Source organism: Notamacropus eugenii, chromosome 1 (assembly GCF_028372415.1).
Source record: "Notamacropus eugenii isolate mMacEug1 chromosome 1, mMacEug1.pri_v2, whole genome shotgun sequence".
In the NCBI taxonomy this organism is placed as follows: Eukaryota; Metazoa; Chordata; class Mammalia; order Diprotodontia; family Macropodidae; genus Notamacropus; species Notamacropus eugenii.
In genome coordinates this window covers 699,477,084-699,501,217 of record NC_092872.1, presented here as the reverse complement: position 1 = coordinate 699,501,217, position 24,134 = coordinate 699,477,084, and the positions used below count along the sequence as shown (strand labels likewise).

At 44.5% G+C, this 24,134-nt stretch overlaps 1 protein-coding gene and 1 long non-coding RNA gene across 5 annotated transcripts in view; both read right to left on the bottom strand.

Moving 5' to 3' along the window:
- The window catches only part of LOC140521310 (uncharacterized), a 30,653-nt gene extending 17,131 nt beyond the window's left edge, over positions 1 to 13,522 (bottom strand). Inside the window, exon 1 of the long non-coding RNA XR_011972870.1 lies at positions 1,089 to 13,522. This is a non-coding gene — a long non-coding RNA (uncharacterized lncRNA). The remainder of the gene's footprint in view (positions 1 to 1,088) is intronic.
- GSE1 (Gse1 coiled-coil protein) overlaps positions 1 to 24,134 on the bottom strand; it is a 795,746-nt gene that overhangs the window by 738,232 nt on the left and 33,380 nt on the right. The window lies entirely within an intron of this gene.

Here is a 24,134-nt window from a genome sequence, read left to right as displayed (position 1 = left end):
CACATTTTTGTAGCCCTTTGGGCATAGTTCCAAATTGCTCTCCAGAATGGTTGGATGCGCTCGCAGCTCCACCAACAATGAATTAGTGTTCCAACTCTCCCACATCCTCTCCAGCATTTATCATTTTCTTGTTCTGTCATGTTTGCCAATCTTATAGGTGTGATGTGGTACCTCAGAGTTGTTTTGATTTGCATCTCTCTAACCAATAGTGATTTAGAGCATTTTTTCATATGATTATAGATAGCTTTAATTTCTTCCTCTGAAAATTTCCTGTTCATATCCTTTGACCATTTATCAATTGGGGAATGACTTGTATGATTATACATTTGGGTCAGTTCTCTATATATTCTAGAAATGAGGCCTTTATCCCCGAGCTTAGCTGTAAAAATTTTTTCCCAATTTACTACATCCCTCCGGATTTTGGTTGCATTGGGTTTGGTTGTGCAAAAACTTCTCAGTTTAATGTACTCAAAGTTATCCATTTTGCATTTCATAATGCATTCTATCTCTTCTTTAGTAAAGAATTCTTCCCTTCTCCATAGATCTGATAAATACACTATTCCTTGCTTCTCCAGTTTATTCATGGTATCAATCTTTATACCTAAATCATGTACCCATTTGGACTTTATTCTTGTGTACGGTGTCAGGTATGGGTCTATGCCTAATTTCCACCACACTGTTATCCAGTTTTCCCAGCAATTTTTGTCAAACAATGAGTTCTTATCCCAGAAGCTGGGGTCCTTGGGTTTATCAAACAGAAGGTTGCTATATTCCTTGCCTACTGCATCTTGAGTGCCAAGTCTATTCCACTTGTCTACCTCTCTGTTTCTTAGCCAATACCAAGTGGTTTTGATAATTGCTGCTTTATAGTACAGTTTAAGGTCTGGTAGCGCTAGGCCACCTTCCCAAGCATTTCTTTTCATTAGTCCCTTTGATATTCTGGACCTTTTGTTTTTCCAAATGAATTTTGATATTATTTTATCCAGCTCTAGAAAGTAATTGTCTGATAGTTTAATTGGTATGGCACTAAATAAGTATATTAATTTGGGTAGAATTGTCATTTTTATTATATTAGCACGGCCTACTACCTCTCATTCTTTCTACAGAATTAGCCCACCTTCCTTTCTTGTTATACATGGTCTTAAGAAACAATTCATCCTGCCTCTAATTCCCTGTTTGACATGGACCAAGTCATTTCCCTTCTCTGTAGTCCTCAGTTTCCCCTTCTGTAAAACGAGGAGCTTGGTCCATCTACCTGAACTCCAAGATTTCTTCCAGTTTTCACATTCTATATGCCAAGATTCTTTTCAGCTTTAACATTCTATGACTTGGATTCTATAACCTCCACATACAACCAACTCCTCTAAGCTCCCTCTGGTGTGCCAAGTCAGATATTTCATGGATTAGCCTAATTGGTCTAAATTAACCCAAGTACTAGATCCCTGCTCAAGTGGGATGTTGAAAGGGACGCAGAGAATCCCTCAACAAGCATTTATTAAGCCACTACTATGTGCCAGACATCATGTTAGGTGGTAAAGCTACAAAGACAATAATAAAACATGCCCTGCACTAAAGAAGATTACATTTTATCAGGAGAAATAATATACACAGGTGTATGTGGATATGGATATGCATGTGTATGTATATGTATGTATATATCTATACATACATATAAGTTTACATATATAAGCATAAGGATATATGCACACAAACATAATGTATGTATGTACACAAATATACGCCAAATAAATATAAGATGGAAGAAAGGGGTTGGGAAAGTTGGAGGAGAAATATTAGCAGCAGGGAATCAGAGAAGGATTCCTGTAGGAGGTAGCCCTTGAGCTGAGCTTTGAAGGAAATGAGGAATTCTAATAGGTGGAATGAGAAAGCGCACTCCAGGAATAAGGACTAGCCTGGGCAAAGATATCAAGATGGGAAATAAGAGTTGTCATGCATGAGGAACAGGAGGAAGGCCAGTTTGGATAGACCACAGAAAGAAGAAAGAAAGGAAGAGGCATTTCTATAGAGTTTATTATATGCCAGGCACTGTCCGAAGTGCTTTACAAACATTATCTCTCAGAGCTTCACAACAACCCTAGAAGGTAGGTGCTATTATATTCTTCATCTTACAATTGAAGAAACTGAGGCAAACAGAGGTTAAGTAACTTGCCCAGGGATATACAGCTAGGAAGTGTCTGAGGCTGGATTTGAACTCTGGTCTTCCTGGTCCTCTATCCACCAGCTGCCTCACCAAGCTAACTAGTTTGTATTTAATTCTATTTTTCTAATTAATTCTATTATTCTAATATAATTTAATTGTATTTTAATTCTAAAAATGGAACTCTGGCTGGTAAAGAGCAGCTGTAAATAGAACCATGAAGAACCTATACTGCTTCCTCCTTGGACCTGAGAGGGCGCTGTGGAGAAATCCAGTTCTGTCTATGTTCACTGGGTTTCATCTGTCTTTCAAGTCTGGTATCTCGGCTATTGAGGGGGCAGCATGTCATAGTCGAATGGAGCCTCAGCAGTGAGATCTAAGTTCAAATACTGGTTCTGACTGACAATGTGTGCGACCACTGTTAGATTATTAAACAAAGACTGTGAATCACAGACCAGTTGCTTGTCCACATCAGCTGAGGGAGTTTTCATACTGGGAACCTGAATTCATATCCTGACTCTGCCCTTTCTTTAGCTCATGTGACATGAAATCACTTAATCTCTCTAGTTTTCAGTTTCCTCATCTGTAAAATGAAGAGTTTGGACTAAATGACCCCAAAGGTTTCTTCCAGCTGTTAACCCTGAATTGACTTCAAAGGCCCAGACTTCACTGGAGCAAAGTTCCTTAAACATTTTGAGAAGTCTGGGGAAGCCTATGGTTCCCTTCTCAAAACAATGCTTTTAAATGCCTAAAATAAAATACGCAGGATAACAAAAGAAACCAGTTACATTGAAATGCAGTTATCACATGTTTCGAAAAGTTCACAGATCCCTGTTCCAGAGATACAAAGACAAAATTGAGACAGACTGCCCTTTAAGAAGCCTATGTTGTGTCAGTGAGGTGAAGAAGGTATCAGTTTCCAATCCCTGGTAGGATATTAACTGATTAACTTGAAAATAATATTCCCTCCCCACCAAAAACACCTATTTCAAGGTATGCATCTTAAAAGTGGATACTTACAGGCAGGAAATAACCCCAAAAGAATAAAGCCTTAAAGGTAGACTGATGGGGCTGACATTTTAAAGTTGGAGATTCCAAGGCCAGTTCTGAATACTCTGCGATGTACTGGAGACAGCTCCAACCAGTTTCAAAAGAGCTGACTGTTAAATTCTCATTGTGAGCATTTATACCCAGAAATTAACAAACTCTACAATTCCAGGTTTGAGTTTAGAAATAAGAAATTGTTGGAGAAAATCTTAACAATGTAGATGTGAACTTTGGAGAGCCAGTTGTTAAACATTTACCAACTCACCCCTGCTTATACTGAAAAGTAACCATGGATGTATGCATACCAGCAGAAATCTCACCTGCTGCTTTCCCTCTGTCTTAATTATGTTATCTCTTACTGGAAGCCCAGATTTCTAGAGACTATTCTCCTATCAAGTCCCCAAATGTATCTCTACTGATAGGTTTTGGTGTAAGAGTAATGCTGACTTTCAAGTGAATCACCCACAGATAGAACCCACACTAGTAATTAGGAAACCTAGATTCCACAACCATCTTGCTGTACGTATAACCTTGCATACTTCTCTGGGCCTCAGCTTAATCTTTAATAAATAAAAACAACTTTGCCTAGATGACCTCTACCATCCCTTCTAATCTCACCGCTCTCTGATACCATATATAACAAATGTGGGCCAGGATTTTTCCCACAATGTCTAAAAGTGATTTTCCCCCAAACAAATCTCAGTTTCAAACATGGTGTTCATTTTCTCAACCAAGCAAACAAATGCCTTGTACGGTTTCATCTTAATGCTTCTGGGAGCATCAATCTCCCCACTGTGAATGTATTGTCCCCATTATGCACCGATCCAAGCCCTACCATCTTTTAGCGGGTAGCTTCATCCCTACCTCCCTCAGGAAGACTGCCCTAACCAACCCAAGGCCACCCCCCCATCTCCTGCCCCAGTTCCTTCCCTTCTCTAAACTCTAATAGCCCTGTGAGTGCCTCCCATCTGGCCCTGGAACCCAGTGTTCAGTATTACTACTTATCTTTTCATGAGTACATGTCTTATCTCCCCAAATAGATTGCAGAGACCATGTCTGATACTCATTTTGGTAAATAACGCCTTAGCACTGAGCATAAGGCATTGAATTCCATAGACAACCAATGGATGCTTAGAATAGTAAATAGACTGGTGAGAGCCAGAAAGGACTTTGGAAGTCATTTAGTCCAACCATCTCATTTTACAGATGGGGAAACTGAGTCCATTGAAGGGAAGTGACTTCCCCCCAGCTAGACAGCAAGTTAGTAGTAGCAAAGCCTGAACTAAAACTCACAAAGCAACAGATGGATGGTTGGCACAGCATGAGAAAGCCCCTTTTATGTTTGTACAGATGTATAGCCACCACATCTCTGACGTCCTTAGGAAGACATTCCTCTTTCCAGATGCCAATGAGGACTTACAGTAGGGATGTGCTGGCCACCATATTTAAAGCTTTAGTAGGAGATGTCATCAATACCAGAGGTTTCACCAGATCAAAGCCTGTTAATGGTGCAAAGTACTCTAAATAAGTGCTAGTGATGACACACAATCTCTGTTCCAATCTGACCCTCGAATTGCCTCCTGATGCAGAAATCTGGGCCTACTGCTCTCAAAACCCTTCAGGGCCCCTCCCTACTGAGTAGCATTCGAACTCTTCTGCCTGGCATTGAGGATCCGTTGCCACATTATCTTTCCATCCTTATCTAATCTGATTGCCTTCCACAGGCTCTACACTTCAGGGAAAGTGAATTACTTGTCCTTCCCCAGATGGCCTGGCTGTTTTCTTATCTCTCTCACCCTTTGATCATGATATTCCTCTTGCCTGGAATGCCCTTATTTCCCACCTACTGGATTCCTACTGACCTTCTAAAGCCCACCTCAAATGTTATCTTTTCCAGAAAACCTTTGCTTGTCCTCCAGTCAATAAAGACTCTTCCCTTTTCAGACCTCACAAAGCATTTTTATTTTCACCCCTTCCATCCACTTACACTGATCATTTTACTTTGATGTGTTAGTCAACAGTCAACAAACATTTATTAAATGCTTACTGCATACAATGCATTATATTAGGGGCTTGAGATACCAAGAAAGGCAAAAATCGTCTCTGCCCTCCAAGAACTCACATTCTAACAAAGGAGTCACCAAATTGAGGAATCACCAGTAAATTATTAAAGATATACAAGATGAAGGAAGTCAGTCTGAAGGGGAGGGCACTAGTAGCTGATGGGGACTGGGCAAGACTTTCTATAGGAGGTGAGATTTGAGCTGTCTTGGGAAATTAGGGAGTTAGGAGACCTCCTGCTAGTCTAAAACCTCCACGATGGCCCGAGCCATATTTTAGCTTGCTTTGGCATTCTCTCCTCCCTCCATCTCCCATGCCCTCTCGGTGCTCTATACACAGTACAGGCCAAATAATTGTTTACTGAATTGAAGTGTATCTGTTTACCTCACTCTACAAGAACAAAGCAGACCAGTTTGATTAAACACATCTCCCAAATCTTCACCCCTTGCCCTCCAGCCATGAGGATGACAATTTTCTGGACTTGGATCAAGGGGAGACACAGTCCTGACTGTTTCCTCTTGACCCTAACTAGCTGTGTGACCATGGGCAAGGGAGTGAATCCCCCTGAGTTCTAGCTTCCTTCTCCATCAAATAGAGATAATAATGACCCTACCTACTTCTCAGGGGGAAATACTTCATAGAACAAAAGATCTTAGACAAGCTAGTGTTCCCTAAAACTGTGAACCGTGAGCAGTAGCTGTACTCATTGAGAATTTCAGAATCTGTAGCACAGTCCAGGTCTGCAAGCCACATTGGGAGCTTGATGCTCCTGGCAGTTTGGGGTTGAATCCAGATGAGATGAGCCCTTCATCCTTGGGAGTGCCACTGGGACATGTTCTTATACTGCCTGATCATTGGCCAACTTCTTATGCTGACACAATGAGTCATTAGCTTGGGCCTGCGGTGTAGTTTGTCATCCTTACTAATAATGATTCTTTACATCTGTACAATGCTTTATAGTTTTCAAAGGGTTTTCACTTATACTATCTCCTTTGCTTATCACAATACCTCTGTGAGATAAGGCAAAGCAAATCTCATGATCCCCATTTTATACAGAGGAGGAAACTGAGGCACAGAAAGGTTAAAGTCATGGGTTTTCTATCACTGGAAGTCTCTAAACTCACTTATGAGACAGGATTTGCTGTTCAAATGCAGACTTGGGCTCTATTCTCTCTGAGGACCCCATCCATCTCTGAGTTTCTGTGATTCCCCACCTTTCCCAAGGACACAGAGCGATTGAGCCTTCCAAAGGTACTGGAGTTTCTGGTATCCAAATGGGTCTTGTATTTGTCCTGCTGTGAGTGATTATAAGCTGGTGGGACAAGCTCTCTCAGGGAAATATGCAAGTGTAATGCTCAATACCATCCTTATGACCAGCAACAACTTCACCATCAGGCTTTGTGGTTCTCACCAACAATGCTTATTAAAGTCACCCAGGCCTGTCAGTTTCTCATTATGTGGCGCCTCATCATGGGGCAGCTGCAAACTATCACTGAAGGCTTCCTTAACGGCTCTGGCCACATCTAAGGTACAGGCCTACCCATTAATCCGTGTCATGCTGCATTCTGACGGGTCTTTGAGTTTCGGCTTCGGCTCAGCAAGCCTGACTTGACACCATGTGGTTCTGATAGCCGACTGACTGAGAACCCTGTCCAAACAGTAAAACCCACATTACCTTGATTTAGAGAGGCAGCCTGGCGCCAAGGAAAAGAGTATGACATCTGCAAGGCCAGGGACCTGTGTTTGAGCGATAGCCTGGATGTTCACTACTTCTGTGACCCTAGGAAAGTCCCATCCTCTGTTTGAGCCTCCATAGCATCCATAAAATGAGAAGGTTAGACTAAATCAGGCAGAGGTTCTTAATCGGAGGTCTGAGAATTTCTTTTGTAATTTTCTTTCTGTATTTAAAAACATGATTCTGAGAAGGGGACCTATAAGCTGTACCAGATTCCACAAAGTGGTCCAAATCGAGGAAAAAGGTTAAGACCTCTGGACTTGGTCATCTCTAAGGCTCCTCCTGACTCTTAATCCTTTGACCTTCCCCTTGGCGTGTGGAGCAAGGCTCATTTAAAAACCAAAACTTTAGTACTCCAGAAAGTTTCTTCCAGATCTGGAGGTGAAGGACAGGGTATGTGAAGGGTTGCAAAATGGAAAAGAACACAATCTAGACGTAGACAACAATAGCTACAAGGAGTTTGTTTTTTACTTTTAAAAAACAATAACAACAATTTTCCCCAAAACATTTTATTAGGGGGAAGAAAAACTAACAGGAATGTAAATTTTAGTTCCTAGGAAAGTCCTACCTAAACTGAGGAAATATTAGGTCAAGGACTTCATTGTTGTTCAGGCATCTCAGTCACGTCTGACTCTTTGTAACCCCATTTGGGGTTTTCTTGGCAAAGATAATGGAGTGATTTGCCATTTCCTGATGGAAGAGGAAACTGAGGCAAACAAGATTAAGTGACTTGCCCAGGGTCACACAGCTAATTTGAACTTGGGACCTCTTGACTCCAGCCCCTGAGTTCTATCCATTGAGATACCTTGCCACCCTAAGGAGGTAGACAGGAGCCTTTAAAAACCCCAAGGAGATTAGGGCCCTAATAAAAACAATTCACATTTCATTTCACTTTAAGGTTTTAAAAGTGCTTTCTTGGGATGCTCAGAGGAAATACAGATATTCCTATCTCCATTTTACAGATAAGCAAACCAAGCCACAGAGATGAGATGGTGGCTTTAGATCACACAATAAGTGCAGGGAACACACCCCTAAATCTTGGTCTCCAGGCCCCAAGACTGGGACTGTCTTTATTTAACAATCCAGTATTTCAAGGAGACAGCTGCAAGCAGGTGGCTCCAACCAAATACTTGTGTGCTAACAGACTCAGCTAAGTAGCCACATTCACCCACAGAGAAGTTGCTTACAAAGGCACGTGTTCTACTAAAAGCCTTGGGGGAGGAGGGTGGAGTGGAGAGTGTGTGTGTGTGTGTGTGTGTGTGTGTGTGTGTGTGTGTGTGTGTGTGTTTGCTCATGTGTAAGCATGCACACACACACACACACACACACACACACAGAGTCGGGTTAGGCAGGAAGAATTCTGCCTTCTTTTCTCAAGCTTGGGGACTGGCCAAATTCCGGCCCAGCTCTGCTTTGGCCCTCTGACAGGGTGTGGGTTTGTGGTATCCCAGGTCATTCTCTGTCTGGAGCACCCTGGGGAGGTCATGTGAATCTTGAAGTCCATCCAGAGGTTTGAAGAATACTGGCATCATAAAACTCTGGACCTCAAAAGAACTTGAGAGATCACAGGGAGGAGATGCTCCATCACTGCTTGCTGCACTCAATTAGTCCAGTCCTTTTCTGACACTAGGGACCCGGAAAGGCTGCTAGATTGATGCTGTCCAATCATTCAGCAGTGTCCGACTCTTTGTGACCCTGTGGACCACACTGGCCACGAGTTTTCTTGGCAGAGATACTGAGATGCTTTGCCATTTCCTTCTACAGTGATTTAAGGCAAACAGAGGTTAAGTGGTTTGCCCAGAGTCACACAACTAGTAAGTGGGTGAGGTCAGATTTGAACTCAGGTCTTCCTGACTCCAGGTCCAGCACACTGTCCACTATTCACTGAGCCATCTAGCCGCTTCCTTTAGACTAAGGGGCCAAGTCTAATAAGATGAAATTTAAGAGACAAAGGAAAAGTCCTATATTTGGGCTCAAAAAACAAAACCCAAACTCAACTTCCCAATATAAGACGAGAAAGACAAATTTGTGTAACAAGTTCTTGGTGGGGGGACATCTGTGCACATCAGCAGTAAGATGTCAGAGGCAAAAAAGCTTCTACAAACTGAGACTACGTGACAAGAAGCAATGTGCCTAAAATGTAGGAGATGATACTCCCATTGTCCTCTCCTGCCTTACTCAGGCCTCGTCTGAACTATTCTGCTCAGTTCTGGCACCCCCATTTCAGGAAAGGCATGGGGGAGTTGGAGAGCATGCACAAGAGGGTCACCAGGACCGTCAAGGAACTGTAGACCATTAGACCATGCCATATGAAGAGGGACGACGATACTTTGCCTTGAGAAGAGGAGACGTAGAGAGGTAGGGTATCTGGACCACTGTCTTCAGGTATTTAAAGAGCTCTCGGTTGCAGGAGGGATTCTGTATTTAATTTGTTCTCCTTGGCCCCAGATGGCAGAACCCCAGGAGAGCAATGAGTAGAAGACACACAGAGAAGCAGATTTAGGCTAGAAAGAAAGAAAACCCCCCAAGAATAATTAGCATCCAGAAATGGAGTGGCTTGGCTTGAATGATGGTGTTTTCCTCTCTGGGGATCCCAGAAGCCTGGTTGACCACTTGTTGGGGATGAGATGGAGGGGATTTGGGGTCAGTCCCAGCTCAGTATAAATGACTACTGAAATCCCTTCCCTCTCTGTGGCCTAACTCAAAAGGTAGTGAATCTGGAGCCAGAAGATCTGGATTCGAATCCTGTCTGTGTTGATCTTTCATTTTCGAAGAAGACCATGACATCATAGAAATGATGACATTTATTGCACTTGACTTTGTTTTGAGTGAGGGGGGGGCTGTGCAAGGTCACCAGCCTTACTTTCCCCTCTTGAGCCATCTGGATCCAGTGACCAGAAATTCATCAGGATGACTGGAGAAGGCCCAGGATGCAATGGGTTTAATGAGCAAAATTAAAAAATAAGTAAATCAAGCTGGGAGGAAAAGAGCAACAGTTCTTAGTGATAATTCGAATCCTTGTCTGCTATGAATTAGCTGTATGACTTGGGGCAAGTTCATTTTCCTCTCTAAGTCTTATTTCCTCATCTGAATGATGAAGGGGTTGGTCAGGTTGACTTTATGGTCCTTTTAACTGTAATCCAAACAGTCAAAGGGCCACACTTGAGGACCTAGGGGGTCACATGTGACCTTGAACCTCCAGGTTCCCCACCCCTTCCCTTAAAGTCAGGATAAGGACTAGGAACCAATTCTCCTGTCTCTCCATTCAATGGCACTGCAGGTCCCCTGCACCATCAGCCCAGTGGTTTCAATTGACTCTCAACCTTTACATGACTGAGAAATCCTCTGGCCCTTATAACCTAGTTAAAGAACATGCAAGGGAGGAAGGAGCAATAGGGAAGGCCCTGCCTTCAGGACCAGAGCAAGAGACTACTACTTTTCCTTCCTCCTCCACCACCCCCTTTACATGTGAAAATGTAGGAAGGAAAGAAGGAAGGAAGGAAGGAAAGGAGGGAGGGAGGGAAAGAAGGAAGGAAGGAAGGAAAGGAGGGAGGAAGGGAGGGAAAGAAGGACGAAAGAAGGAAGAAAGGGAGAGAAGGAGGGAAGGAAGGAAAGAAAGGAGAAGAAGGAAGGAGTGAAGGAAGGAAGAAAGGAAGAGAAATAAGGATGATAAGGCAGGGAGGGACACAGAAAGAGGATGAAGGAGAAACAGAGAGACAGAAGCAGAGATGGAAAGCAAGAGAGAATGAGTGAGAGAAAACAAGCCCTGCTGGTCCAGCCTGTCCCCATCAGAAGGATGCCTGGGCCAGGTCTGCCAAACCCCCCGGCTAGCAGCAGGCCTGGAGAATAAACATGTCACAGTGAGCGGAGCCGCCAAGGAGCCAAGAACCGCCGGAGGCTTGTAAACAGTCTTTCCTCTCTTGGCCACAGGGTCGGGGCCCACCTCACTCAGGCCGGGAATTAGCACTTTGTCTGCCATAAATAAAGGGCAGCCTGAGACTTGGGGAGAGGGGGAGGAGGAGTGGATAGGGATAGGAGGAGGGAGAGGAGAGGAGGAAGGTGGTGGGGGTTTGAGAAGAGAGAGGACAGGAGCCAAGGGTCTCCATCCCAACCCTGGGGGCTGTGCCTGGTGGGTTTTTTTCCTTTTAAAACTAGGCAGGGGGAGATTATGAATGAATGTGACTGTGTGGCCAGACCCTGGAGACTTTCAGCATGGCCAGCAGCAGAGACAAGTTGCCTCTGGTTAAAACAAAAAACAAAACTGAGGAAAAAAGAATTTTTTTTAGGCTTCCTCTTTGCTTTCCTTAAGGCTCTCACAGCCTTGTCAAAAGAGAGATAAGGTACCCTTTAAAATGATTACCAGTCCTTCCAGGACCATATCATTAAGAATAATTATTCTCATTGCTATAGGCAGAGGGACTGGATCTATGCTTTCATCAGGAACTTGAGAATGAGGAGGCTCACCTTTCCAATACAGGTCTGTGCCTCATCTGCACCTTGGAGTCAAAGAGAATTACCTAGAAAGCTTCCGAGTGAACTGAGTTATTAAGGGACAGTCAGCCAGGATGTACCAGAAGAGAAACTTGAACTCAGGCACTTTACATTTCTAGAGACCACCACTAAGACCCTTCTCCAATACTCCTAGTTTTGAGGTGACCCAGGGTTCTCAAAGGTTATGCCGGAAAAGTCAGTTAGTTGGCCAACAAGCATTTAGTAACTGCCTACTATGTGTTAGGCATTTATTAAGTACCTGCTATGTGTCGGGTACTGCATAGTAGGAAGACAAACAAGTCCCAGCAGCCCATGGCTTCTCTCTTATCAGAGGACCAGCCTCACTAAGTCTAGGGAGACTCATCACTGGATTTGTTATGATGTTTTTTCTCCTTGGCTACGGTGATTCTTAAAGACAAGCTACCACACCATGAAAAGGCTGAGATCTGGGTCAGCGCCCTTTCATGCAGTCACAGATCCTCAAAGCATTTCTAAAGACCTTTGGGGTTAAAAAAAGTATTTTCCTCACAAACATGTGGGAGATGGTGTATTATTCCCACCCCACCCCCCATTTTACAGATAGAAAACCTGAGGCTCAGAGAGCGAAATGACTTGCTCAGTTACCAAGTTATGAGGTATCAGAGACAAGGTGGGAAGCCAAGACTCCAAGTCCAGTATACTTGCACCAAACAAACCACTTGTGTGTGAGGATAATGGGCAGGAGCTTGCCAGAAGTTTTCTGAAGCTCATCATCCCATCTTTGTGTTCTGAATTCACACATCACCTAAGACCCTTCTCAGGAACTGATCACAGGAGAACAGGAAGATTTTAAAGTGAAATGAGTGCTTTGCATTCAGTAGTTCCTTGGTAAGTGTTTGCTGAAATGGAATTTAATCTAGGCACAGAAATCACAGGAGTTCAGAGTTGAAAGGGACCTCAGAGTCTAGCTCATCCAATATGGAGCTGAACTGGAATCCTGCATCCATTCAAGCCTTTCCTTGAAGACCTCTGGTGATAGAGGAATCCATGCTTGATGGGGTAGCCCATTCCATTTTTGGAGAACTCACCTTGATAGGAAGCTTTCCCTTTCATCAAGCTTAAACTGGCATCTTTGCAATTTCCACCCCCAGCCCCTTGGGTGGAGCAGAGTGAAGTCTGAGACTTCTGGCAGTGCTTCAAAGATCTAAAGACAGACACTATGTCCTCTGTTAATTCTTCTCTCCAGGCTAAGCACCTCTAGTTCCTTCCCTTGACCTTCATGTGGCAGGATTTCTAGGCATCATGAGTCATAAGACTCAAGTGCCAGTCTTGGCTTGGCTACTTGCTGTCTGGATGCCCCTGGGCAGGTCACTTCCCCAGTGGTGGTCTCACAGCATGGAGAGATGGACCTTGGCGGCCCTTTGGTTTCCTCATCTGTGATGAAGTGATAGCTCAGGTCCCTGCCAGCTTTTACAGCCTATGAAACGTCAAGACAGAAATCAAGGAGGGATGATGTGTATCCCAGCTCTTGCCCCTGAGGTCAAAAGGCTCAAACAAAGGAACCCCTTAGGAGACTCCCAGCCCCTAAAGTCAGCTCTGATCCTACTTCCCAAGCAGAAAATCTTTCTCTGTTGTACTGACATGAAGCTGGCTGCGGGGCCAGAGAAAGCCCAGATTCCCTGGTGAATGCACAGATGTTCTGGCCTGAAGACAGGAGGAGGGAGAGAGGAGAGAGGGGCTGGCTTCATCCCCCTTTCAGAGAAGTTGGCTGGGGCCAGGAGGCCTGCAGAGTGTCCACGGACTAAAGAAGGGCCTGGTTTCTCAGCCCCTCCTCTTCTCCCCTTAACCCCAAACCCTAGCTCTGATCTCAGGCACAAGGGATAAGAGTTTAATCTTCCAGCCAGGGGCTGCAGATTTTAGCAGGGGGGAGGGGACAAACAGGCATGACAGAAGGGAGAACCAAAGGAGGAACTGTGTGTGATTTCTAGTCAGGTTAATGACTGAAGTTACTCCCTTGGGATCAGCAGATGAAAAAAATAAGCATCTTCCCCCTCCCCCCTTTCCCCCTCCCCCTTCTCCCCCTCCCATCTCAAGCCTCTGGAAAGATTTTGAACACAGATGAACTTTCCTAGCATCCAACTGTTCCCCACCAACACCTCAGCTCAGTAGCTTTTCCCCTTTCTCTCCTCCACTCCACCCCTCATGCCCACGGACATCCCAGTGCTGTTTTCAGACAATGAAGGATGGAGATCTCTCTTGGGAGGCAAAAGTCCTAAGGCTGAATTTTATTGATTATCTCTGTGTGACCTTGAACAAGTCATTTTCCTCTTTGAGCCTCAGTTTCCTCCTCCAGAAAATGGGTTTTTAGAACCAGATGATCTCTAAGACTCCTTCCAGCTCAAAATGCTCTTTAGCTGTGGAAGCAAGGTAATTCTCTGGCCACTGTTACCATGTTCTGGTGTCTCACCTCCACTGCCACCCAAAAGGACTCCCTTCCAAACAGCAGTCAGGGGTTGGGGGAGATACTGTCAGTAACCCCTGGTATACACAAGTCAAGACACTACCCTCGTAATGTCATTGGTCCTCTTTGAGGATGAAGGAACAGCCCTGGGAAATCTGCTCCAGGCTGGACCCATCACTAAGGGCAATCTCATCCCCCCATTTTGGGAAACACATTCCAGGGGGAAGAAAGCCCAAAGAATTTCTTTGTGGGCATCCTAGTGGGGGTGTTATGAGGACTGTCAGAGAGTCAGAAAGTCAGATTTATGGGAAGTTCTAAAAAAGACACTGTATCCAAAAGCAGATTCTAGATTCAAAAACAGATTGCCTGTGCCAGAAAGATGTCAGAACAGAGGCGGAAGGGGTCTACAACAGGACCCCTCCATACTCCCATAGCCCCAAGCATGAACTCCACCCTGAAGGTCTTTGCTGGGTCACATTCTAAGGACCCAGGTTCAACCATCACTCATTCATTCATTCATTCATTCATTCATTCACTCATTCAATCATTCATTCAACTAATATTTATTCAACACTGTGTGTGCAGCCCACTATGAATGGGGCTGGGGACACACAAAGCTTGGAGCTCATGATGACATTCCCAGGCAATGTCTAGTAGGGACTGTAATACTACATGGCAGACAACTTTAGATGGATCTATCCATCTATTCATCAGCCCAGTACCAGAGCCCAAACTCTGTCACCTGAGCACCTCCCTACTATGTGCCCATCATGGTACTAGGCACTGGGAGAATATGAAAGAAATACTGTGTAAGACATTCTTCTGGCCCTCAGTGAGCTTGTGATCTAGATGGGAAAATAAAACTAAAACACCCAAATCAACAGCAGAACAAATGGTGTTGAACCTTGCAATACTGATTCCGAGGAGAGGAGAGCATAAGTATGTCCAAAGGGGAAAGGAAAGGAGAGGGAGACAATGAAGGTTCTGAGGACAGTTGTGGTAAATGGAGAGCAGCTGCTTGCCCAAGACCACAGAGCCAGTAAGTGACAGAGGTAGGATCCCAATCCAGAGCCCTCTGACTAAATCTAGAATGATTTCTCACATCCTTAACCTCTTTCGTTGTTGTTCAGTTGTGACCCCACTGGGGGTTTTCTCAGCAAAAATACTACAGTGGTTTGCCATTTCCTTCTCCAGTTCATTTTACATATGAGGAAACTGAGGCAAACAGGGTTACCTTTAATTCATTCACGGTCACACAGCTAGGAAGTGACTGGGGATAGATTTGAACTCAGGTTTTCCTGACTCCAGGCTCAGGGCTCTCTTCACTGCCCTTAACCTCTGTTTCTCTTTAACTACTCTTCCAATGTCTACATACCTCCTGAAATCTCACAAGGTAACTGGTTTGCATTCCTGGGTGTAAAGGATCCCCCAACTGAACTCTGCCTTGGAATTAAGCTAGAACTAGCTAGAACACAGAACCCTAAATTAGGAGAAGCTAAAGGATAGGAGAGGTTAACCTGAGGGACAGTCTATTCCAACACCAATAAATCTTTTAGTAGAAGAGACAAGGTGGGAAAATAAGCAGGAGAGAAGTGAAATATTAGAACTTGGTGAACAAGCTTACCTTGTTCTTGGCTTAGCCAAATAGTTTTTTATAAAATAAACACAGCAAGACACTTTATTTTTTACACTCAAAGAACATGTTTATATTTCAAAATAAATAAGTTTCCCTAGAGACTTTAAAAAAAAGCAACCCAGTGTTTTCACACATTTCTCCTGGAGAGTCCCAATGGAGTCCACGCCCTCGGCCAGCTGATTTCACGCTAGCAAGGGGAAACATTTATCACATAGGGCCACTATGGGTGGCTCTGAGGCAGGTTCTAGGACCAGACAGAACTGAGTCAAATCATCAACTAATTTTATCATTAGAAGGAACTTGAGAGACCCTTTAGTCTAGCATGGGTGGGAATCTATAGCCTTGAGGTCACATGTGGTCTTCTAGGTCCTTGGGTGTAGCCTTTTGACTGAGTCCAAGTTTTACACAACAAATTCTTTTATTAAGGGGATCTTTGGAGTTTGGATTTGGTCAAAGGTCCACATGTGGCCTCAAGGCCACAGGTTTCCCATTCCTGGCCTAGGGTTTCCCAATTAGTTAATCCTCACTTACCAGAAATCTTACCTTCTCTGTCTTCAAGTCAGAATACACCTCTAATATCGTCTAAGCTAAACTCATTTTGTTGCTGTTGAGCCATTTCACTGTGTCTGACTCTTTGTGACCCCATTTGAGTTGTCTTGGCAAAGATACTGGAGAGGTTTTCCATTTCCTTCTCCAGCTCATTTTACAGGTGAAGAAACTAAGGCAAACAGGGTTAAATGACTTGCCCATAGTCACACAGCTAGGAAGTATATGAGGCCAAATTTGAATTCAATTCTTCCTGACTCCAGGGTCAGTGCTCTATCCACTATACTACCATTTTATAATTGGGGAAACTGAGGTCCAGGGAAAGGATAAGACTAGTCCAAAGTTATAGGATTAGGGATAGAGTTGGAAGTAGATAGAATCCAGGTCTCCTGACTCCAAGTCCCACATTCTTTCTACACTACTCTAAATGTGTTTCCTCCCCCATTAGAATATAAACTCCTGGAAGGCAGGGCCCATTCCATTTTTACTATCTGTATCCCCAGCACTTCTACAGGATATAGTATATAATATATAGATATAATAAATATATAGTGTATTAACAAATGCTTTCCATTCATTCATTCAATCTAATGGGGATACAACTAAGGCTGCTGCATGCCCCTGCTAGCTCTATATCTGGCCCATCTGGTCTCACAGGTAGTTTCAGCTCTCTTCAGGCAGAACCCCAGTTCAGTGGTGTCAAACTCAAATGGGACGACGAAAAGGTAAAGAAGGATCCCTGGCCCAAGAAGCCTTCGAAAGCTTCATGTTAACGTTATCTATGCTTTCTTTTTATTTCTTTTGTTATTTCTTGTTTATTTTGTTAAATATTTTTATTTCTTGTTTCTGTTTATTTCTTTCATTTAATATTTTTATTTCTTTTCTTGTTTTTATTTCTTTTGTTAAATATTTTTATTTCTTTCTTGTTTCTGTTTATTTCTTTTGTTAAATATTTTCCCATTTCCCTTTAGAACATAGAATATCAATGTAATTTGGTTCTGGAGCATGAGGGAGTGCTTGTGGGTCCCACATGAGGCATAATGGACTCCTCTGCCCCAGGTTACATTTTTCCATTTCTACTGAAGTTTGATCATCTGGCTTGGCCTTCAAAGCTCTTCCTCATGTACCCTCACACCCCCCTTTCCAGTTTTCTTACCCCTTGCACATCCCAAACTCTGTGACCCAGTGACACCGGGCTCCTGGATGTCTCTGAAACAAGATCTTCCCCTCCATTTCCTGACTATGGACATTTTCTCTGCTTTCCCTGCTTTCCTTCCCTGCTTTCCTTCAAGTATCTGCTAAAATCCCACCTTCTACAAGAAGCATTTCCTGACTCTCCCTTTAATGCCAGTGCCTTCCCTCTGTTGAGCGTCTCCGAAAACTGATCCTGTAATTTACAGCGTGTTTGTGCATAAACGTTTGCTTGTCGTCTCTCGCATTTGACTGTTTGCTCCTTGAGAGCAGGGGCTGTGGTTTTGCTTTTCTCTACTTCCCCAGTGCTTATCACAGAGCCTGGCCCATAGTGGGAAATAAATTAATGTTTGTTGACTGATTTCTTGCAGCTGTGAACCTACAATTCACAAGCCTCTGGTCCAGTCACCCGGGGAAAAGCCTCAGCAGGCAGTGACCTTTAAATTTGGTTTAAAATGGATTTTGCTGATGTGAAGAAAAGATTCGCTTGAATTCTGAATGAGAGAACGCAGATTCAGGCCTACTCTAGTTGAACCATCACTGCCCTTACCTCACACATAGGAATAACTTTATCAGGTACCTTCATGAGTCCTAACCTTTTCAAGTATGGAGATATATTTTTAATGATTAAAAATTTCTCAGACCCTTTTCCTCCATAATATTTGTATTATTATAGTTATTGACTAAGAGAGGACAAAATGACAATGCTTAGGTAACCTATGGATTTGAGGACCTTTTGAAAACTAACTTTAACCTTCTCCCTCTCCCATCTGGATTGGCAAGCAATGACTCATTCACATACTTTAAGTAATTGTTAGAAATCTAGGAAAGTGTTTGTAGGTTTGACTGTCAGTGTCATAGAGATGCTGAGGACCTAGAATGTCAGAGCTGGGCAGGCCTGGAGAACAGAGAATGTCAGGGCTGGGAGGAATCCTAGAATATAGAACGTCAGAACTGAGAGGCCTTAGAACAGGGAATGTCAGAGCTGGAAGGGCTCTTAGAACAGAGAACGTCAGCTAGAAAAGCCCTGAGAACACAGAATGCTAGAGCTGAAGGGGCCTTAGAACACAGAATGTAAGGACTCCAACTTCCTCCATATATAGGTGAGGAAACTGAGGTTCCCAGAGAGCCAATCAGTCAACTGGCATTTATTAAGTGACTGCTGTGTACCAGGCCCTACCCTAAGTGCTGGGGGCACAAATATAAAGACTGAAGCAATTCCAACTTGCTAAGGTTGGGGGCAGACAGCCCTAGGACAAGAGTCCAGGACTCAGAGTCCAGCGTTCTTGGCTGATTCCCACATTGTAATCGACACTGTTCACTCTGGAATACATTTCTAAGTTCTCTTAGTCCATCTTGGGTAAACCACTTAACTTTGCCCCTGTCCCAAACTTCCCCATCTCTGCACCAAGCCCAGCCATTCTCCCAGTGACCTTGGTCCATAACCTCAGAGTTATCATGTCTTCCCTCTTGCTCATAATCCAGATTTATGAACCATGTGCCAGGCATTGTGCTAAGCAGTGGGGATTCCAATGCAAAAATGAGCCATCAGGGCCCTTGAGGAGCTCATCTAGGAGAAACATCACATCTGGGGCAGGGGGGAGATTAAGAGAAGGGAGAGTCTGGAGAGTCTCAAGGTGATGAGTTGACCTAAAATACAGTCAACCGCTATGCAGAAACAATGGTCTCTCTGATATGATTGCCTAGGATGGAGGAGGCCCCTAATAACAACATGATGAATGATTAATGCCTATACCCTGAAGAAGAAGCAGAAAGGAGTTGGATATGGGACATAGGACAAGGTAGCTGGTGTGGCCAGCTCAGTAGTATCAATTTGCTGTTATTAAACCTCCCTGAGTCTCAGTTTCCTCATCTGTAAAATGGGGATAATGACATAACTCACAAGAGTTGGTGTGAAAATTGAATGGAATAATAGATTTAAAAGCAGGTGAAAAGCATAAAGATTCAGGCCTGGAGCTAATGTCTTGTTTGTGGCCTGGATTCCCTTTGGCAATAGTCTGGTAAGGTTATGGGCCCCTTCTAAGAATCATGTTTTTATGCATAAAATAAAACACATAGCAATATAATATTGCTATGAAAAGCAAATATGGAAAGGAAACCAAAGTATCAGTGAAAATAAAGATGAGATTTTTTCCATCAAGGTTTAGGGGCCCCCTAAAATCTCTCTATGGACCCTTTGGGAGTCTAAGACCCCAAATTAAGAGCCTCTGTTCTAGGTAAACAAAAATGCTTTGGCACTGACAAATAACTGTTACAAATACCATTTCACTTGGTCCTCACAACACCCCTATAAAGGTAGGATGGGATTATTAGTCCTATTTGATGGATATAAAATCCAAAGCCCAGAGCAGCCAAATGATTTGCCCTTGGGTCACAGTGCTATTTTGTGGCAGAGCTGGATGAAATGGTCGGAGCGTGTTCTCATCCTGGCATCCAAAGACTTGAATTTAAGCCCTGGCTGCAACCCTGGCTATTTGTTTGACTTGGGTGAGTCCTTTATCTTCTCTGAGACTCAGTTTCTCTTCTCTGTAAAGTAGCAATAATGACATTTGCACTATCTGCCTCCCAGGGTTACAATAAGGAGAACTCTTGCAAGCCTAAAGCTATTATTCACAATGAGCATAATATCCTCCTCCTCCTCCTCCTCATCACCATCATCATCCTCATCATCCTCATCATCCTCATCATCGTCATCATCCTCATCATCATCACCACTACCCAGTCTTTTTGCTCCCTCTACTTTGCAGTGTTGTTTCCACCACACTAAGAGCCAGATTGACTCCTATCTCAGAATTACTCCTGCCGACCCTAGAGCAAATGTCAAATGCCGGCCCATTCCAAACAGCAGATGCTAAGGTCTCCTGGCTCCTCATCAACAGGGAAGTGGAGAAGGGCTATTGTAAAAAAAAAAAAAAAAAAAGAGATGCTCCTGTTTCTTCTCCCCCTCCCACCAGCTATATTTCTTTTCTTCTATCACATCCGGGGAGAGGGTGAGGGTGGTGCTTGCGACCCGTTTGACCTCAGATGCCACTATTAATACTTTCCACATGGCCTAGAGGGTAACGACCTTGGCCAGGATGTAGCAGCAGCTGATGTGCCAATGATAATAGCCCCAGCCTGTGGCCAGAACTCAGAGGGCGGGGATGTTCACTTTCCTCCGTGTTGTCCCCTATCTCCAATCTGTTTACACAGAGGTTTAGTTTAGCATGGGTCTGAACTGGGCAGCTTCCCATCCTCTCCGGCTTTGAGCTGTGCTAATGGGAACATCTGTCTTGTTCCCAAGACTCCCTTCCAGCCCTGGCACCGCTGACTCCAACGCTCTGGGTCCCATTAGGCCCAAGTCCATTTTAAGAAACCTTTCCAGTGCCTATGGATGGGCCAGTTAAAATCATCCTTGGTTCAGAGGGTGTGTGGAGAGGAGGGTGAGGAAGAGAGGAGAATGGGAGAGGACGGGAAAAGGTAGGAGAGAGGGTTAAGGAATTTTATCTTTTATCTCCTAATGGGCCAGAGAAGATGACAAATGGGGTGTCATCCTTCCTCACATCCATTACATAAACACCCAATTACGGTATTCTGCAATCAGCCCCTTTGAGCTTTACACTGTCAACGTTTCACCTCGGATCACTAGACAGGCTGAACTCAGGGCCCCAGTCAGTCCTTTTCTCTAAGAGATAGAAGAAGCTGATGAGTGAAGGAATTTTAATAACCAGCATTTCGACAGTACTTTCACTCGTACAAAGTCCTTTGACCACAATCTGCCCCTCTCCCAAAAGGTAGTGAAAGTATTCTTACTTCTATTTTACAGATGAGGAAACTGGGGTTAACAGAAATGATCTGCTCAAGGTCACACAACTAGTCAATGTCTGAGGTCACCTTTGAACTCGTCTTTCTGACTCCAGGCCTAGTGCCACTAGCTGACCACATTGTTTTATGCCTGCTTTTATATCTTAGACCTAGACTAGGAGGAGGTGATCTAGAATACAGGTTCTGAACCTGGGAACCATGGAGAGATTTCTGGGGGAATCTAAAAGCTTGGTCAGGAAAAAATGTCTTTATTCTCACTAGCCTCTAACTGAAATTTAGTATTTCTTTCAATTATTTTAAAAAAGCATTCTGAGAAGAGGTCCCTAGGGCTTTATCAGATTGCTTTAGAAGTCAGTGACAAAAAAAGGTCCTTTCTGCCTAAAAGGAACTGGCCTGGGAGGTAGAAGACTCGAATTCAGGACCTGGCAAGTAATTCCTCCTCCTTGGATCTCAAATTCCTCATCTCTAAAATGGGGCTATTGATTCTCTCCCTGTCAGTGAGATGCAAAGCCAATAATTTGTTTGAAAGTGCTTCCTACGCTGGAAAATATTAGGCCAACATGAGGGATTATTATAATCCTTTTATGTTCAGTTACCCATCAAATGATCGTAGGGGTTCCATCTGAAAGGGACTTTAGAAATCCTCCAGCCTCATTTCACATCCTCCTTTGAGAGGAGGAAACTGCCCTCCTGAGAGGGAGTGAATGGCCCCAGGATCCGCAGCCTGGAGCTGAACCAGATTGAAATCCGGGTGCTCTGGAGCCGGACTCTGAGCCTCCCCCAGGGAGCCTCCTGCCTCTTTCCTCTATCGCCATGAGCAGGAAAACTCGCACAGAGTACAAGGGATTACTGCCTTGGACCCATTCCCAGACCCTCTAAGTCCAGGCTCCTCTTTGTCCGCAGGGTTTTCCTTAACGCTCGCCTGGGACCCGAGAGTGTCCGCATCCCAAAGCCATGAGCCCCGCGGTCCTTCCAGCATCTCGCTGGAGGCCGATGACCAGAAGGCTGCGTGTCTACCCGGCCCAAACCGCTAAGCTGTAGTCCCATGACGGAGGCTGGCCAGCCAAAGCCCGGAGGCCGGGCCCCGCACAGCCCAAAGGACGGATCTTGCCCCTCGGAACTCGGCTGCACCCTCTCACTAGCCCCTCGGACCTTTCCTCTCCAATCCGCACCCGACCTTGGCTGCACCCTGGCCGGCCCAGGGACACCGCTGACCTCTCAGACTGCCTTCCTCCCTTCTTTTCTTTCTGCCTGCACATCCCCTCCAGCCCCTCACACGATCTCACTGAGGCCTCTGGGGCTGCGGGTTTGTCAGAGAGGAACAGAGCTGCCTCCCCCCCGCCTCCCCCCTCGCCTCCCCCGCTCCCAGCCCCTCACCCTGCCCCAGTTTGGATAATGACTGTTGAAAGCTCCCGGGGTTCTATCAAAGGTCGAGGACAGCCCACGAGACCCACAGATGCCAAAGCTCTTGAATCTCTTGGAAAGAGATAGAACAGGGAGGAGGTAAATGGAGAGGCAAAGATCATTTGGCTCCCAGGACGCCCCGAGGGCTCGGGTCCAAGAGTCAAAGCGGGACCGGCGCTGTCTGTCTGTCTGCTTCCCCTTAGCTCCCTCTGGCACTCCCTGCCTCATTCCTGCCCTCCCTCAAGAGTTTGCCCTCTCCCACTCATCCTTCTTTCCTCCTGCAATCCCTGCTTCTTCCCCTTATTCCTCCTTTCACCTCTCCTTCCCTTCTTCCTCTTTTATTTTCTCCTTCCCCTCTTCCTCCCTTTTTATTCTGCCCTTCCTTTCTTCCCTCTCCCTTATTCCTCCTTTACTCTCTTTATCCTTCCCTTCTTCCCTCCCTCTTTTATTTCTCTTTACTTTCTTTATCCTTCCCTTCTTCCCTCCCTCTTTTATTTCTCTTTACTTTCTTTATCCTTCCTTTCTTCCCTCCCTCCTTTTTCTCTTTACTCTCTATCCTTCTCTTTCCCCCTCTCCCCTATTCTTACTTTATTCTTTTATTTTTCCCTTCTTCCCTCTCCTTTATTCCTCCTTTGCTCTCTTTCTCCTTCCCTTCTTCCTCTTCTCCTTTGTTATCTCTTCTCCCTCATTGCTTTTATGCATTTTTGTCTTTCTCATTCACTCCCTCTTTGCCAGTTTTTCTCAGCTCAATTCAATTCACCAATCAATTAATTAGTATTTGTTAAGTGTCTATGTGCCAGGCACTTTGCTAAAAACAATTTCTGCTCCTAAATGGCTCCCAGTCTAATGGGAAAGAGAACCAGCAGACAACAGGGTACAAACAAGATCTATATGGGTAAACTGATGGCAGTCTCACAGGAAGGGCACTAAAGTTAAGGAGGATTGAGAAAGGCTTCTAGTAGAAGGTGGGACTTTGGCTGAGTCCTGAAGGAAGGCAGGGAAGCCAGGTAATAGAGAGGAGAAGGGAGGAGGGCATTGCAGCCTGGGAGAACAGTATGAGGAGGTCCAGGAACAGCCGTGAGGCTAGCATCACTGAAGCCCAGAGGACTCAGAGGAGAGTATGGTGTTAGGAGACTGGAAAGGTAGGAAGAAACTGAGTTATAAAAGGCTTTAAAAGCCAAGCATTTTAGATTTGATTCTGGAGCTCATAAGAAGACACTGAAGTTTATTGAAACATTTAACAAGCACCTACTATGTGCAAAGCACTGGGGATAGAAACACACTTTTCCCCCTCAAAGAGCTTATATTTCACTGGGGACGAGGGGAGGCAAGTTTAGAGGTAAGTAAATACAAGTTAATCTTGGAAAAAAGAGAGTATTCCCAAGTTGGAGGCATCAGCCAAGGCTTCCTATAGAGCAAGCCCCTGGACTGAGTCTTAGAGGAAGCCAGAGATTTTGAGAGAAGGAGGTGAGGATGGAGTGAGTACCTTTTAAACATGCAGGCCTGACTAGGCAAAGATGGGAGGCTGAGTCCAAGGAAAATTATTGGGCCAGTATGGTCAGAAACTGAAAGTATGGCAGGAAATATTGAGAATTAAGTA